The sequence below is a fragment of the Cervus canadensis genome, chromosome 5, assembly GCF_019320065.1.
Source record: "Cervus canadensis isolate Bull #8, Minnesota chromosome 5, ASM1932006v1, whole genome shotgun sequence".
NCBI classification, from domain to species: domain Eukaryota; kingdom Metazoa; phylum Chordata; class Mammalia; order Artiodactyla; family Cervidae; genus Cervus; species Cervus canadensis.
The window spans coordinates 64893709-64909485 of NC_057390.1; the positions used below are offsets into that span (position 1 = coordinate 64893709).

Genomic DNA, 15777 nt, shown 5'->3' on the forward strand with positions numbered 1-15777 from the left:
GGGTTATATTAGCAGAACTAATTGCAGCTCTTAAAATTCCACCCTCTATGGTTATAGGGTTTAAGTGAGTGGTAGGATGATGCCTTGGGACATTCAGGCTATAGAAGCTGCTGGACCCACTGGCTGATAAGGAGAGAAGTGCAAGAGGAAGCTTTCTATCCCATTTAAAGACCTGAGTTTGACAGTATTCTGGTTCTGTGATCTTGGGGAAGCCACTTAGTATCTCTGTGCCTCATTCTCCTGATCTATAAAATGTAGATAAAGAATACCCACTTCACAGAGATGTTGCAAGGAATAATAAGCTAGTGCGTGTTAACTAAGTACATAGCATACATTCAGTTCAGTTCAGTCAGTCATATCCAACTCCTGGTGACCTCATAGACTGCAGTATGCCAGGCTTCCCTGCCCATTACCAACTCCCAGAGCCTACTCAAACTCAGGTCCAAAGAGTTGGTGATGCCATCCAACCGTCTCATCCTCTGTCGTCCCTTTCTCCTCCTGCCTTCAATCTTTCCCAGTATCAGGGTCTTTTCAAATGAGTCAGTTCTTAGCATCAGGTGGCCAAGTATTGGAGTTTCAGCTTCAGCATAAGTTCTTCCAATGAATATTCATGACTGATTTCCTTGAGGAGTAACTGGTTTGATCTCCTCGCAGCCCAAGGGACTCTCAAGAGTCTTCTCCAACACCACACTTCAAAAGCATCAATTTTTTGGCGCTCAGCTTTCTTTATGGCCCAACTCTCACATTCATACATGACTACTGGAAAAACCATAGCTTTGACTAGACAGACCTTTGTCGGCAAAGTAAGTGTTATGTAAGTGTTTACTTTCCTGTCATTCTACCTTAAATCCCTAAAAGTTTATTTTTAAAAATACATGCAAAAAGAGAAAATTTGGTATATCTGAAGTTGAGAGGCATACTGGGGGGAAAAAGTAGAAAGGAAGGCATGTTATAAGCTAATATTCCACAGGGTATTCTAATACTCCTTGGGAAGACAAAGCAAGACTAACACGGGAAACTGGTGGGTCACCACAACAGGAAGCACAGGAGGTTGTCTTACCTGCCATGCCAAGAAATACCTGATGACACCAGCTGAGAAGGCATCTAGATACTTGGAAAGAAATCAGCATGTCCCAGGGTCACAGGAAAGAATGCTGTCACTAAAAATGAATGAGAACCAAGAACTACTAAATATCAGATGAAGGTGAACAAAAAAGGTAACTCTCCAATAATGCAAAGAAGTTCCATGTAGGGGAAATATTCATAGAAAAAATTTAAAGGACTTTTCAAAGATGCAGCTAAAATCCTCATAAAAATTAAATATACATTTTTTCAATAAAATAGGAATAAAAGGTTTTCAAGTGAGTAATATCTTCAAAGAGCCAATAAGAGATTTTAAAATTAAAAATACAGTAAGTGTTTAGTAGTAAAGTAAACATAACTGAAGAGAAAATTAGAGAACTTGAAGATAAATCTGTAACAATATCCAGAATTCAATGAAAGACCAAGAGCAGAAAATATAAAAGAGTATGGTAGATTAAAAAGTATGATGAGAAACAGGACAGTATCTCCCCCATGAGACTGTAATTAATTACAAATTAATCAATTAGTTAATTCTTATTAATTATGAGAGGAAAAGAATGACTGCTATGTTGGATAATTCTGGCAGGCAGCATCCTAATTATATGGTTGAAGTTAACATTACCAGTAATAAGAAAAACCAATAACATGTCCCCAGATACGATGCACTAAAAAGGGCACATTACCTCTGTGGTATTCTTGACAAAGATGATTAACATCAATCTACTCAAAAGAAAACATCAGACAAACCTAAAATGAAATATATTTTACAAAATAACTGGCATGGATGTTTTAAAAGTGCCAAGGTCATGAAAGGCAAAGAAAATCGAAGAAACCATCAGACTGAAGGAGTCAGAGACATGTGCCAATTCAGTGTGAAATCCTGGATTAGATCCTGGACGAGAAAAAGAACATTAGTGGGAAAACTGATGAAATTCAAATGAGGTCTATAGATTAGTTATTAGTCTTGCATCAGTGTCAATTTTCTGGTTTTGAGAACTGTGCTATGGTTACAGTAAGATGTCAACATTTACAAAAAGCTTGATGAAGAGTATATTAATATTCTATATTCTATGTATTATTTTTTGCAACTTTTCTACACACCGAAAATTATATCAACATTTAAAGTTTTTCTTTAATCACTTAGAACAGTTCCTAATACAGAGTAAGCACTCACTATATGGTTGTTGCTATTATGGGTTTTTCTTGGAAGTCACTTTGAGAGCATTTCCAACTACATGGTTCCTAACCTATTTTCTGAAAATCCACTTCAAATACTGTCTTTAAATAGAATATCTTTTCTACTATTATGTACTAAACTTTTCAAAAGTATATAAAGTGAATTTGTGGACTAATAAAAAGCACACTGATTTAAAAAATAGCAGCTAATACAAGTCAATAGCTGTTTATTATTCTGAAAACTTGTAGCAAATAAGAAATAGATGGTAAAGTTCTTAATTAGGTGAAGACACTTATCAATATCATGTAAGAAAAGAATGCTTATTGTCACTGACATTATTCAACACAGTGCCAAAGAAGAAAAACTGTCAAAGAAAGAAATTAAAGTTATTTAAAAATTGTAAAGAAAATAAAATTGCTATTATTCACAGATTAGATTGTATACCTAGAAAATTGAAGAAAATCAACTGGAAAATAATTGGAATTCATGAGGGAGTTTAGCAAAGTACTTAGATCACTACACAAAAATCAATGATTTTTCTACAAACTAGGATTTATCAATTTAAAATATTTTAGAATAAAAATCTTACTCATGACAGAAAAAGCTACCTAAAAATAAACCTAACAAAAATAATGCAAAGCATTTTTTATTAAAAAAAATAAATAAAACCTTACTGAAAAGTTTTTAAAGGCATGAATAGAGACCAATCATGTTTATGTAGAGATTTAATATTATATTTCACCTCTCCCCAAAACAATCTATGTATTCAATTCAATCCCAATCAGAATCTCAAAGTAACTGTATTATACAGGGTCCCAATAAGAGACTAAGAGCACACTCAGATTAGGATGATTCTGGGGAGAGAAGGGGGATGTTGATAAAGGGACTATTTACACACCTGCTATTCACACAATATAGATAGGCTCTAAGGAAATCACAAAGAAGAATGCCATCCCTATGCCAGAACATGCAACAATGGGGCCATTACCCCATAGGAAGATAATCCCTAATCCAAAATCTAGAAGAAAGGAGTCATGAGGATGTGCGCCCTCTCATAGCAGGGGACACAGTCAGGCCAAAGAGCAACCCTATAGGAAGAGAGCCAGGAGAATAAGTACCCCAACCTCATCTTGCTCACTCCCTCCATCTGTTACTGGAGGCCCCTTATTGGCCAAACCCACCTAGAAGTCCAAGTGTAGTAGTGTCTCTTAATATAGTCCATGTACTCCACACAGCTTCCCAGGGCAGTTATGCACGTGCATGCTAAGTCACTTCAGTCATGTCCGACTCTCTGCAACCCCATGGACTGTAGCCTGCAAGGCCCCTCTGTCCATGGGATTCTCCAGGAAAGAATACTGAAGTGGGTTGCCATTTCCTTCTCCAGAGGATTTTCCGGACCCAGGGATAGAATCAGCATCTCTTACATCTCCTGCACTGGCAGATGGGTTCTCTGCCACGAGCACCACCTGGGAAGCAGGGCAATTGGCAGGGTGAAAAAGGGTAGAGAATGGATTTGAAGAGGTAAACATAACCCATCTATCACTGTAAGGAATAGATCAATGGAACACACAGAGAATCAGAAACAGACCTTCGTAGGTATGGAAATTTGATAAATTATATAGCATTTCTAATAAGTAGAGGAAAGATGGATTACTGAAAAAGTGGTATTATAGCAGGAGGCTCTCTCTTTGAGGAGGACAAACAGTTATATACCTATGTCATATGGTAATAAAAATAACTTCTGAATGGAATAAAATGTAAAACAGAAAGCCATAAAAGAAGTAGAAGAAAATATAAGATAATATTTTGATGTCCTTGGGAATAAGGATGCCAAAAGTAAAAATCATAGAGATAAATAAATCTTATTTTTTCAAATGTTATATACTAAAATACAGCACTAAATAATTATTTAAAAACTTCAATAAAGCATTTGTAAATATAGAAAAGGACGAGTATCCACAGTATTCACACACCCTGGAGAGTCAACAAGAAAAAAACAGCCTAGTTAAAAAGTATTGTCTGGGGATATGAGCAAACAGTTCATAGATGATTTACAAATGAGAAATAAATAAATAGAAAATGCACAATCTTGCTAATAGACATGAAAATATAAACTTACAGATGATCTAAATGTTAAGTAGTACAATATCATGTGGGAAAAGAATATAGGAAAACAGGTACTCTGCTGCATCACTAGTAGGAGACAAAAATCAATACAACACTGAAGGTCAATTGACAGCATCTATTAAAACTAAAAACATGCCTATCTGCTGACCCTTCTTATTCCATTTGTCTCAGGCATTATTTGTAAATATTTCTTACAAAAACAATCTAACAAAATTCCATTTGTCTCAAGCATTATTTGTTAGATTGTTTTTGTAAGAAACATTTACAAAGCTCTTAGAAAACAGAGGCAAGTACAAAGATGCCCTCATGATACTGGCTGTATAAGCAAAACCTGGAAACAAACAAACCCAACTCTACATACATCTATCAATGGGAGAATGATCAGATGACCAATAATAGATTCATACTGGAATACCATGAACCTCTTAAAAAGAATGATCAAGGTCTATATGTGACAACATGGATAGGTTCTAAGACATACTGTTGAGTTAAAAGAAAAAAGCAAGTTACAGCATAACAAAAGTAACATATCACACAAGAAAAATGTTTGTGGAGAATACAAACCAAACCTAAGATGACATACAACACTGTTCAAGCCAGTGAGTGAAAAGTTGAAATCTGCTGGAGAATTCAGAACAAGTTTGCATTTTCATATATCACTGGCACGATCACTTCCTCTTGACATTTCCCCTTTCCTGAGCTGTAAGAAAAGCGGTAGAGTGTAGCTTTTAGCTGGGCGCACTGCTGTTGTTAGAAGGAATATCAATGTTTCTCAGGTACCTGGAAACCCAAACGGTCAAAACATATTCCTCACGTGCCTCCCTTATAATGCTCATTTCCTATCTATGTTCTCCATCAACACCAGCCACCTAACTCTGGGCTTTATCATTGACTCCTTATCCTCAAATTTCACATAAGAACTTGTCACGTCATTCTAAACACACTTCACATTTATCCACTTCCCTCTGTGCCCTCATGCCCACAATTCTTTTCCTGGACTTCTGCCAGACTTAAGTCTCCTTGCCTCACTAACCTTGTCTTTGCAATTAGTCAGCATGATTTTTCTAAAATTCAAAAGCAGATCATGAAATGGTCTTTCATTATCTTTAGGAGAAAAGTGCCAATTTCTTATCAGGGCTTACAAGGCGCTTCATGTGGCCCCAATTCTCTCTCTAATGTACTTATTTCCACTCCCCCTTTCTCATTCTTCAGCCATTCTCAACTTCTTTTCCATTTCTCTAATGAGCAACACTCCTCCTGAATTCAAGATCATCACAGGTTTTTGCCCTCCCCCTGGAATACTTCCCATCCAGATTCTCTACGTGAAATGAGTATTCAGAATATCTTCAGAGCTCAACCTAGAAATACTTTTCTCCAAAAAATCTTCCTTAATTCTCCTCTCCTATGAAAGGATGATAATATTATCAGTCATCTTTGCTACAATAACAACTGCAAAATCTAATGACTTATGACTAGCTCTTAACTTTTTCCCATGACAGTGGCTTCATGCTCCTCCCTGAGTCTTCTCATTTCAAGACCCAGACTGTTGGAGCAGTCCCAATGTATAACAAGACATTCTTTGGAAATATACAATACTTCTAATAAACTTCTCCTCAGACATGGTACACATGACATTCTGCTAATACCTGTTGACCAAACTATGTCACACAGACAAGTTCACCGCCATTGGACTGAGATGTATACTTTTCCCATGAAGAGACACTGTAAGCAACAAGGAAATGGGAAATGACACTGAATTCTCTCACTTGGAAGTGAGGAAAAAACATTGAAGTTAATTATATAATTTATTACAATGATAATAATGACAGTGACAGTTATCATTTATTGTTTACTATGTGCTGGCTTCATGTTAAATGCATTAATATAAAATTTTCACTGTAGCCTCACAACAACAGTAGGTGTTTATCACTGCCCCCATTGTACAGATAAGAAACCTGAAGTGAAGGGACTTTAACTTGCTCATGTCACATAGTGAGTGGTAAAAGCCTAGATTTAAAACCAATTTCACTTCTGTCTGACCAGAATCCATGCTTTAAGTCACTACATTATGCTTCTCCCATAGTTCCTTGTTCCCCACCCCTCAAGCTTAGTAATTAGACATTCAATTGTTTCCTGGGTAGCTTCCGAAAGAAGGAGATACTATCACAGTGCCTGGCAAAGAGTAGGGCTCAATCAATAATTATAGAGTTAATAAATATACTTCTGCACTTCCTTCCCCTATTCTCCATTTAGCTAACTTCTCAAAGTTTCAGTTTCAGTGTTAATTCCTTCCAGAAGCTGCCTCTGACCATACAGGCTGAGTTAGGACTCCTCTTCTGTGTTCACACAGGACTTATGCATACAGTTATGCTTGTTCTTACCATAATGACTGTAATGAGTTTTGTGACTCTCAAGAGCAGGAATTGTATCCAATTTATCTTTGTCTCCACAGTGCCTAGTAAAGTGCCAATCACAAGTGCTCAATAAATATTTGATGAAGGAATGAATGACTACAGGAATACAGGAATGAATAAATGATAAGCAGACACCAAGACACCTTGTGGTGCTCATACCCAGGCTCAGACCTAGCTAAGAAGCTGACATGTCATGTTCAAAGCAGAACTCTGCATCTTCAATCTTCTCTTACTCCCTCACAGTCAGAACCTACTGCTTCCTCCTGTGCTGTGTCCTGTGCTGAGTCGCTCAGTCGTGTCCAACTCTTTGCAACCCCATGGACTGTAGCCCATCAGGCTCCTCTGACAACGGAATTTTCCAGGCAAGAATACTGGAGTGGGTTGCCATTCTAGAAGATTCTAGATCTTCCCAACCCAGGGATCAAACCCAAGTCTCCCACATTGCATGTGGATTCTTTACCATCTGAACCACCAGGGAAGCCCACTGCTTCCTCCTATTGCTCCTCAAATGCACAATACTAACTTTCATATCTCTTGCCCTCTCTGCTGCTGCTGCTGATGCTGCTAAGTCGCTTCAGTCGTGTCTGACTCTGTGCAACCCCACTAGTTGCTGAGATAGGGACTTTTTCTTGGCTGAGTATTCCAGGCACAAGAGAGGCAGACAGTCAAGGAGAGACAGAAACTGTCTGCCCACCCTGCATGAGCACTTCTCCAGCACAAGCAAGGTCCTCCTTTCTTTAAACTCATTCCAGAAGGCACAGATCTGTGATGGACTAAAATACTGCCACCACATGCAGGACCACAAAAGAAACCACTGAGATGCTCAGGAATAAGAATAAGAATAAGACCCCCAGTAAGAAGGTCTGTGAAATGTTTCCAAGCAGGCTCATGACTAGACCTTGTGCTCCAGGTAAGTTGAGAAACCTGAAGCCATGCCAGTCTAAAGCAAAATTCAAAGGCACCGTTATTTGCTGGCAATGCTCATGACTCCTCAAGTCTGAAACCTTCTATCTCTTCCTACATTCTTCTTTCCTTCTTTCCCATGGTTGGTACCCCTGAACAGAGCTAATATACTCTCCAGATGGAATCTGATACATTCATTCCCTCTCTTAAGGGCCTGCTCTGGGCACCAGGCAGTAAAGCCAGCTTCTTTCCCACTGTCAACTCCCTGCCCTTACACAGTCCACAGCCCAATTAGGAAGCAAGATAAGACACATGTAATCAGACCAAAAGCATACAATAAGTACAGATTGTAAGGTCAAAGACAGATGTAAACAAGAAGCTGAAACAGAAAATGATAAGTCATGGAACACCTGCTTACAAAGGTATGGTCAGAGAAGGATGTTTGAAGATCATGATGTTTTAAGCTAAAACCTGCAAGATGAACAGCCAGTCACACCAAGACAGTGGAAGAACATACATTCAAATAGAGAGAACAATATATCCAACAACACATCCAAAGGTATAACAAAGTTTGTTGTGTTCCAGAAACCAAAAGAAAGTATGCAGCTGGAGCATGTGGTCTTCAGGGAAACACAGCATGAGATGGGGCTAGAAGGCTGGCACAGCCTGCTCCTGCAGGGCCTTGTGGGCCACTGTGAGGAATATGAATGCGTGCATGCTAAGTCGCTTCAGTCGTGTCCGACTCTTTGTGACCCTACCAACCATAACCTGCCAGGCGTCTCTGTCCATGGGATTCTCCAGGCAAGAATACTGGAATAGGTTGCCATGCCCTCCTCCAGGGGCTCTTCCCAAACCTGGGATCAAACTCTCGTCTCTTACATCTCTTGCACTGGCAGGCGGTTTCTTTACTACTAGTGCCACCTGGGAAGAGGCACTCCCGGAATAGGGAGTCTCTAAAAGGGTTTCAGTATGGGAAAGACTGTCTGCTTTTCATTTTAAGAGCATCATCTGGGAAAAAAAAAGCATCGTCTGGTTCCAGTGGAATAAAGTAGAAGGAGATCAGTGTATTTCTTAGAAGACCGATGATGGTGGGAGCACAGACTGGAGAACAGACCATGGAGATAGAGAAGTAGATTTTATATATAATATGGTTTTAGGCATGTTTCATATGTGCTGTCTGCAGACATCTAAGTAAAGCTGTCAGGTAAGCAGATGGAACTTAGAAGAGAGGTCCACACTGAAGGTATAATTTGGAGTCACTAGCATACTAACGGGATTTTAAACTGAGGAGACTGATGATATCCCCCGGGGCTGCTGCTGCTGCTAGGTCGCTTTAGTCATGCCCAACTCTGTGCGACCCCATAGACGGCAGCCCACCAGGCTCCCCCGTCCCTGGGATTCTCCAGGCAAGAATACTGGAGTGGATTGCCATTTCCTTCTCCAATGCATGAAAGTGAAAAGTGAAAGTGAAGTCGCTCAGTCGTGTCCGACTCTTCATGACCCCATGGACTGCAGCCTACCAGGCTCCTCCGTCCATGGGATTTTCCAGGCAAGAGTACTGGAGTGGGGTGCCACCACCTTCTCCTATTCCCCAGGGAGAGAGAGCCTAAGCCCAAGCTTTGAGCATACCGATCCTAAGAAGTCAGGAAGAGCAGGAGCTAGTAAAGGGGGTTGAGAAGGGTGGCCAGGGAGGTAATAAGGATATCAGGAGACTCTGGCACAACACACCAAGATAAAGAGGCTTCAAGTACAAAAGGCTTAATATTTCTGTTCTTGTGATAGCTGAAACAAGAGGTTCTGAATAGATGTTAGTTTTCTTTCTTCCCCGAGACTTAACATGATAAACCTTTACATCAAGAGAACTGTTCTCTATTTGTGAGATTTAAATAATAGCCTACATACTGGGTGCTGAGGGGGAGAGGCAATAGTGATAATGAAAGCACATCACATATCAAGACATATATTCTTTGTCCATAAGTAAAAATTTCTGCTAACAGGAGACTCCTTAGAAATCATCTGTTGCCCTACCTTATATAGTTAAGACCAAGCTGGTGATATCAATAATAAAATATCACATGATAAAGTCACTTAGAAATACTAATAATGTACCAATCACCAATCGCTCTGGAGGTGGAGTCTGGCAGCAGGGCTTTAACAAGCCATCCAGGTGAGTCTGCCACGTGCTCCAGTCTGAAAATCACTGTATCACAAGAGCCTGCTGGACTGTTACTCCATTCCCAGCTAATTGGCAATGTAGTGGGCACTCTGGAATAAACAAATCAAAACTGGTGTTGATAATCAGGCACAGCCTGTCATGACAAGACAAACGGAGTAATCTAGGATTTATCCCAGGGCCTCTGGGGGGACCCTACAGGTAGCAGAGCAGTCAGGGACCCTGACTCGGTTGGACCAAAGCCCCTGGGTTAATAATCCCTTCTCAAGGATTCTCCATCTCAGTAACGCTGATATGCCAGGGATTATGGTCAAATGAAAATGCATTAAACTGTAAATCACCTTCTCCACCTGAGCCAAGAGAAGCCCTGGAAGAATTCATTAAAGTCTGATGGCACCTGAACCTGTCACAGTTGCACACCTCACTCTAGTTAGGCCACAGAATACAGATTATTCACCCTGAATATGGCCACTCCATAATGAGCCCCTCCAGGGTTAGCTCCTAGCAGAAAGTAGGAAATAGTGAGACAGAAACTTACAGCAAAGTGTTTCTAAGAATAGCAAGGATGCTGGCCTGGAGGCCTTGTCCCATCTCTTCCACTAGCTCATTGCATGTCCATGAGCAAACTGCTTCCATTCTGGCCACCATCTCCTCAACTGGGAAATAAATTTTGCTTCCAGTGCTGCTCAAACTTCAGCATGCACAAAAGTCACCTCATGAAGAAACCAACCATCTGGTGTTGCCATGACTGACGGAGGTCCTGGGACATCGAAATTTTAGTGCTAAAACCAGGAAAAGTTCTAGGCAAACCAGGATGACCTGGTCACCTCTACACCTGGAGAGCTTGTTAAAACAGTGCTAGGCCTCACCCTTAGATTTGTGTTTCTAATTAGCTTTCTGAATGCACTGTTACAGACTAGATGGTATGGAGGCTTTTAAATGCCTTTCTATAGACCAGCTACATTAGACAGACATGAGGAGCTTATTAAAAAATATAGATTCCAGGCTTCCAACACCAGAGATCTTTATTCAGTGGGGCTGGAGCTACTTATCTTTAAAAAGCTTCCTGAGTGATGCCCAGCAGACTGAACTAGAACATCTCATCTCACAAGACCCTTGCAATATAAACATTCCACTGTATTTTCACTGTCTATATCCATCCCCATTTAGTAAAAGCTCCCCTATGAGTTGAGGGAGCTCACCAAGTCACTTTCTCTGTGCTTGGATCAGTCATGCCAGGCATCAGGCATTTCCATTTCTGCCTTGAGCAAATACATCTATCTGTTAGAAACAGCACAGGGGTCCCTGGGAGATAGGAGCATAAATTCAGTGTGGGTGAACACAGGCGCTTACTCATGGATGCTGCTCTCACTTGCCCTGGGGAGATCCCAGTCTGAGTCAAGGAGCTTCAGAGAGCTGCCCGGATATGAGCCCGTCACCAGGGCCTCACTGGGGATGAGTGTGCCCTGGTTTGTGTATGTCATGCCAGGTGAAGTCAGACACAAGCAGAGAGGGAGCAACTGGTGCTTCCTGTACTCGGGGCCTGGCAGCCTGCTGGCAGTCATGACCCAGGCAACTACAAGCAACCTGCGGTGGGACGTAAGTGAAGAGTCCAATCAGAAGTGCAGCATGATGTCCACCCCAGCTCTACAGCAGTAACAGCCCAGAGCCCAAGGCTGCAGCTGGAGGCTATGGGCTCTGAACAGGGCAGATGCTGCCACCTCCTGGCCCTGGCTCAGTCTGAGCCAGCCATGGCAGTCTTTTCTTGGATCTGGAATCTCAAATCATGAATTCTGAAGAGTTTGATCTAAAGGAGACCCCAGAGATTATCCAATCCCTTCTCCCACTGTGCAGAAGGGGGAACTAAGCCCCTTAGATGCTGCCAGGCTCCCACACATACACCCTTATGTGGGGCAAAGCCACAGTCAAGTCCAACCTAATGCTTTCCCTAAGCACCTTGCTGGTTTCCTGCTTCTTTAAGCCAAACCACTATATCCAGTAACTCTGACTGCTGAGGGAGGTGAGGTTTGTAGAATGATCTTTGTAAGAAAAGCGGCTTGGCTGCTATTCAGTGCTGTAACCATCTGCCTCCTCCATGCTTAACATTCTACTGGAGGGAAACAAACACTGGCCAACAAAGAGTGCTTGCTGCTTTCCAGAGGAGAGTAGAGAACACTCCACAAATGCGCATTCTACTCTCCAAAGCAAACAAGCATCCTGTAGAAAAAGGTCCTATCTTCCTGATACCAGACCTTGTTGACTTGACAGTTTCTTTATTATTCTGCTTTAAAATCTGTTTGGAGTGTGGACAAGATGGCAGAGTAGGAAGACACTGAGCTCATCTCCTCCCAAAGTCATACCAAAATTACAACTATTTACAAAGCAACTATTAATGAGAATAGACCTGGAGACAAGCAAAAAAAATTCCACAACTAATGATATAAAGAAGGAACCATAATGACATGGGTTGCAGGGGCAGAGACAGTATAGTCAAGACCCCCACTCCCAGGTAAGCAACCTACAAAAAGGAAAACAATCACAATTGCAGAGGTTCTCCCTAGCCTGGCAGTCCTGAGCTGGAAGATAACCCCCTCAAAACATGTGGCTTTGAAGGGCACAGGGCTTAAATATAGGACAGTCAAAGGGCTGTAGGAAACACAGACTCCACTCTTAAAGGGTGCACACAAAACCTCACATACTCTAAAACCCAGCACAGAGGCAGTGACTTGAAAGAAGCCTAGATCAAACTCACTTGTTGATCTTGCAGAGGCTCCCAGAGAAGCGGGAAGCAACTAGGCCTTCTCCAGGAGACATAAACCAGGGGCCAGTCACTGGAGGGAGACCATCCTAACACAAGTGTACTACTGCTCACACACACTATTTTGGAGTCCTACCTGTAGCCTAAAAGTACCAAGGATTACCTGCCTACCTGTAAGTAAGCATCAGTCCCAAGATGCCCCAGGTTGATTAGCCAGCCACTTGGGGACCCAGCCCCTACCAGCAGGGATACACCAGCCCAAGGACCCCACAATGGGTCCTATAGCTGGATACCTTAGGACAGGGCCCCTCCCACCAGCATGCCTAGGGCCCGACCCACCCGCCAGTGGGCCTTCACCAGTCCTAGCCCTTCCCCAAAGCTCCATATCCAGCCACACAAGAACCTGGCCCTGCTTAGCAGCAGCCCAGCAACCTCCACATGAGGCAGGCCTGGCAGCTAACTGGGCCAGGAACCAGTCCCACCTAGCAGTGCACCCACAGTAGTCCCCACCAGGACAAAAGGGCCCATACAGGCCACATATAGGGTGCCCCTAGAGCATATAGCTCTCACCAGAGAGGAATATACTGTTGGGCCCCAAAGGACAGCTCCTACATAAGGCTATTTCTCCACAATAGGGAAACATAACTGATCTACCTACCACATAGAAATAAAAACAGCAAATTGGGCAAAATGAGGAAACAGAGGAATATATTTCAAACAAAAGAACAAGATAAAACCCCAAAAGAATTAAGCAAAGGGGAGATAATCTACCTAATAAAGAGTTCGTGGTAATAATCATAAAGATATTCAACAAACTCAAAAGAATGGATGAACACAGTGAGAAGTTTAATGAAGAGTTAGAAAATACATAAAGGAACCAAATGAAACTGAAGAATATAATAACTGAAACAAATAAATATACTTTTTTTTTAATTTATAAGAAATCAAGAGTAGATTTGAGGATACAGAAGAATGAATCAGCAAACTGTAAGAAGGTATAGTAGAAATCACCTAATCTGAAAAGAAAAAGAAAAAATTTTTAAATGAGGATGAGACCTCTGGGACAATACCAAGCATACTAACATTCATACTATAGATATTCCAGAAAGACAAAAGGGAAGAGAACTTATTAGAAGACATAATAGGTGAAAACATTCCTAAACTGGAAAGGATTAGACTTGCAGATCTAGGAAGCACAGAGAGTCTCCCAAATAAGATGAACCCAGAGATCCATGCAAAGAAACACTGTGGTTACAGTGGCAAAACTTAAAGAGAAAATCTTAAAATCAAAAGTCAAATGCAACTAGTTAGTTATGTATAAGGCAACTCTTATACAATATATTTAAAGAGATGAAAGGGAAAGACCCTAAAACCAAGAATACTCTGTTGAACCAAACTATCATTCAGATTTGAAGGAGAAATATAGAGTTTTAAGACAAGCAAAAGCTAAAACAGCTCAGTAGCACTAAAGTGGCTTTAAAAGAAATATTAAAGGGATTTCTCTAAGTGGAAAAGAAAAGACCATAAATACAAATACAAAATTTATGAAAGGAAAAACCCCACTGGTTAATATAAACATACAGTAAAACACACATACAGAAGATCAACCACTTATAAAACGAACAGAGAGGTTAAAAGACAAAAGTAATAAAATTATCTATATCTATAATATAGTTAAGGGATATAGTTAAGTAGTTAAAGGATACACAAAACAAAAATATGTAAAGTATAACATAAAAAAACATTAAACATCACTCAGGGGGAGTAAAAATGCAGGGTTGTTAGAATGCATTCATATTTAAGAGATTAACTTAAAATAACCATATAGATAGACAGACAGACAAAATAGACTTTACAACAAAGACTATATAAAGAAACAAAGAGGACATTATAATAATGATAACTAGGTCAATCCTACAAGAATATATAACAATACAGGAAGTCCCTTACATATAAATCTTCAAGTTGCAAACTTTCAAAGATGCAAACGTGCATTCACATATCCAATTACATAAGTGAGTTCACTTGTCTGGGCATTCATTATCATGTGCATGCATCTTCTAGAAGTGGGTGCGCTTTTGTGTACTTTACTGTACAGTACTATATAGAGTACAATAGTATAGTATCTTTACTTCAAGTCCAGGACGTCCGGAAACAAGTGTAAAAGCAGTGGTGATGCAGCTGGTTCTGCTAAGAAGCACCAAACAATAATGATGGAAACAAAAGTGAAATTAACTGAGAGAGTGGAGCAAGGCAAAAAAGATGGTAGATATCGCTCCTTCTTACAACATGAATTGTTACAACCATGGGCACTAATTCTGAAGAATAAGGATAATATCATGTAACAGGTAAAGTCTGCTGTGCTGATCATGTCAACAATAATATCAAAAAAGCATGGAAAAGTGATAGAGAAAATGGAGAAATTTATCAATGTGTGGCTACAGGATCAGCATTAGTGTCAAGTTCTACTCAGCTTAATGTTGATTCAAGACAAAGCTAAAAACCTTTATGATGACTTAAAAAAAAAATACAGGGAGGAATCAGAGGGCATTTCTTTTAATGGGAGCCATGGCTAGTTTCATCAGTTCAAGGCTAGAGCCAACTTTCACGATGTAAAAGCAAGTGATGAGGCAGTGAGTGCAGATACAGTAGCTACCTAGGAATTTCCTAAAATGCTTCAGGAAATTATTGATGAAGGCGCAAATTTACCCAAGCAGGATTTTAATGTGGATGAGATAGGACTGTACTAGAAGAGGATACCAGGCTGAAGTTATATCACTAAGGAGGAAAAATTGATGCCAGACCATAAAGCAGCAAAGGATAGTCTAACTCAGCTGTTTGGTGGCAATATTTCTTGTGAAATGAAGCTGAGTATCTTTTAGTTTATCATTCAGAGAACCTAAGAGCCCTAAAAACAGCCAAGGGCTCCCTTCATGTTTTGTGGAAGAGTAGCCCCAAAGCCTGGGTAACACAGGTTACTTTCTAAGACTGATTTTTCCTGGAGGAAAAACTTTATCCTGCAGGTAGAGATATATTGTCTGGAGAAGGACATCCCATTCAACATTCTTTTCTGGGCCACCCCTATTCATGGGCAGCTTTCATCTCATTGTCAAAATAGTGCATCTGCTACCAAATAACAGTA

General features: G+C 40.5%; 1 long non-coding RNA gene across 2 annotated transcripts in view; it reads right to left on the reverse strand.

Moving 5' to 3' along the window:
* LOC122442702 overlaps positions 1-15777 on the reverse strand; it is a 125942-nt gene that overhangs the window by 46259 nt on the left and 63906 nt on the right. For both annotated transcript variants that reach the window (XR_006269702.1, XR_006269703.1), the window contains exon 2: positions 1061-1160. This is a non-coding gene — a long non-coding RNA (uncharacterized LOC122442702). The remainder of the gene's footprint in view (positions 1-1060; positions 1161-15777) is intronic.